The following is a 2879-nucleotide window of genomic DNA, read 5'->3' as shown; positions in this document are numbered from 1 at the left end:
AAACAAAAACAAAACAAAACAAAACAAAAAAACAAAAAACAAAAAAACACCTAAAAAAAAACCCAAAGCGACAACAACAACAACACCCAAACCAAAACCAACCCCTAAGAGCACACAGAGGGGATTGGTGGAAGCTTGTGGAAGGAAGCACACAGCCTCCTTTCCCATGCCGACTTTAATGTGTTTACCTTTAATTACTTCCTGGTAAGACGGAGAGGCGCTATCTTCTCAGTGCTCCTGGCTCTGGTTAGCTGGTGCTGATTAGCCTAAAGGAAGAGTCTGTCTGTTTCAGACCCCAGGTAAGAGACCTTCTTTCCTGACAGACAGAGCTGACACCAGGAATTAGGTGAAGGCTCAGAACACACCCCCTCTCTCTTCAAAATAGAATCGCTGGACATTGACATTTCAAGTAAGGAGACAAACGGCCAGTGTGGAGTTGCATACCTTTAATCCCAGCACTCTGAGGCAGGTGGATTTCTGTGAGTTCAAGGACAGCCAGGGATACACACCAAGACCCTGTCTCTACCCTATGGCCTAAAGAATTCAGAATCACACATGAGTGTTCTAAGATATGTGGGCAGATAGTACCCTCCACTTCCTGCTAATTGTGAGTAATGGTCTGGATATAGATTTAGAGGTCAAGGAAGAAGTTGACATAAGATCTCATATTTTGGTACGATTCTGATTTTCTATAAGCTTTATTGAATTTATTTTAAATCTTCAATGTCAAAAGTTGAGAGTAAGAATTAAAACTCAGGGGCTGAGAAAAGAGTCAGCAAGGCTAAGTCTGCTTTGGTGCACTCTACTGGTCGCCACAGGTACTGCATGCATGGAGTGTACATACATCCATACAGGTAAACACTCCTACACAGAAAAATCTTTTTTTCCCTATATGTATAAAAAAGAGTTAAGTCTCCATTTAAGGACAGGCCTGACTGTCCTGGAACAGACTCTGTAGACCAAACAAGCCTTGAACTCAGAGATCTGCTGGCCTCTGCTTTCCAAATGGTGAGATTAATGCCATGTGTCATCTCGGCTTGTCTCGGCTTAGCATTTTAGAAGTATTTATATCCTGGCTACACCCAACATTTATGCATATACAAACATAAGTAAACATGTACATGTGGGTATGTTCGTGAACATTTGAGCGCACACAGTCACGTGTGGTGTAAGGACGCTTGGACTACATATATGATAGTGGTTCCTCAGGAGTATATTATCTGGTGAGTCTGTTAGTGGGCTCAGTCTGTGTGGTCCGCACAATGCAAGCTGAAAAACATCTTTCTGAGAAGGTCCTTTAGGTCAATGGTTCTCAACTTGTGGGTCCCGACCCGCTGGGGGGGGGGGATGCTGAATGACCCTTTCACAGGGGTCACCTAAGACCGTTGGAAAACACAGACATTGACATTACAATTTATAACAGTAGCATATTTGCAGTTACGAAGTAGCAGTGAAAATAGTCTTATGGCTGGGGGGTCACCACAGCGTGAGAAACTGCCTTAAAGGGTCGCAGCATTATGAAGGCTGAGAACCACTGCCTTAGGTGATTTGTGATTTTATACATAAGAAAGTTGGGCTTATAGTGCAGGGAAAACATTGTAATATTTTCATAATACAGCCTGAGTACTTCCCATATCGTTAAGTACCATTTGGAAGCTTTGTTTCCCACGGCCATTTAGTATTGAATTTTAGGGAATGTATTGGAATGGATTTAACCAGTGTTTTTAGATGCTTAACGGTGAGTGTTATGAAAATTAACCACACACAGCTCACATCAACCTCTCTGAGCTTCCCTCTTGGTTTCTGCATAGCTGTATTTTCTTTCGTGGGCTGTGAGAAGGAGGACCCTTCCTCTGGAGAGCAGGCACACTGCTTTTGTGAAGAGAGAGGGCTCTTCACCAGGACACAGGCTGGTGGCTGTTTTAGAAGTCTCTGGATCTGGGCAGCGGTGGCGGCGGCGCACACCTCTAGAACCAGCAGGCAGATCACAGTGAGTTCGAGGGTAGCCTCATCTACAGAGTGAGTTCCAGGACAGCCTGGGCTACACACACACACAGACACACACACACACACACACACACACACACACACACGCACGCACGCACGCACGCACGCACGTGCGCTCAGAGTCCCTGCCTAGGCCCTTCGTTTGACAGCCAGCACCATAAGAAAGCAAGTCACCATCAAAGTCAAAGTCACCTAGACTTTAGCACGCACTGTCTCCCAGGAGCTTTAAGGTTTGGGGTTTGATGCTTACTGTGCTATTGCGGTTTTTGTGCATTGGTGTTTTGCCTGCATGGATGTCTGTGCTGGGTGTGTCTGTGTGAGAGTGTTGGATAGCCTGGAACTGGAGGCACAGTCAGTTGTGAGCTGCTGTGTGGGTCCTTTGGGAGATCAGCCAAATCTTTCCAGCCTCCCTATTAGTCTCTCTCTCTCTGTCCCTCTGTCTCTGTCTCTCTCTCTCTCCTTCCCTCCCTCCCCCTCCCTCTCTTCTTTCTCATCTTCTGCTTCCTCTTCCTCCTCCTCTTCCTCCTCCTCTTCCTCCTACTCCTTTGTTGCTGTTTTTCAAACAAGGTTTCCCTGTGTAGCCCTGGCTGTCTTGGAGCTTGTTCTGTAGACCAGGCTGGCCTCGAACTCAGAGATCTGCCTGCTGCCCAAGCGCGGGGATCAAAGGTGTGTGCCACTGCCGCCACCCATTAGTTACTTCTCTATTGCTGAGATGAAACACTGTGACCAGAACAATTGATAGAAATTATAAAAAGCCTGTCCTGCCGGGCTGGTGGCAGCGCACGCCTTTAATCCCAGCACTCGGGAGGCAGAGGCAGGCGGATTTCTGAGTTTGAGGCCAGCCTGGTCTACAGAGTGAGTTCCAGGACAGC

This window comes from Mus pahari, chromosome 23, assembly GCF_900095145.1.
Source record: "Mus pahari chromosome 23, PAHARI_EIJ_v1.1, whole genome shotgun sequence".
Classification (NCBI taxonomy): Eukaryota; Metazoa; Chordata; class Mammalia; order Rodentia; family Muridae; genus Mus; species Mus pahari.
This window is presented reverse-complemented; position numbering follows the sequence as displayed.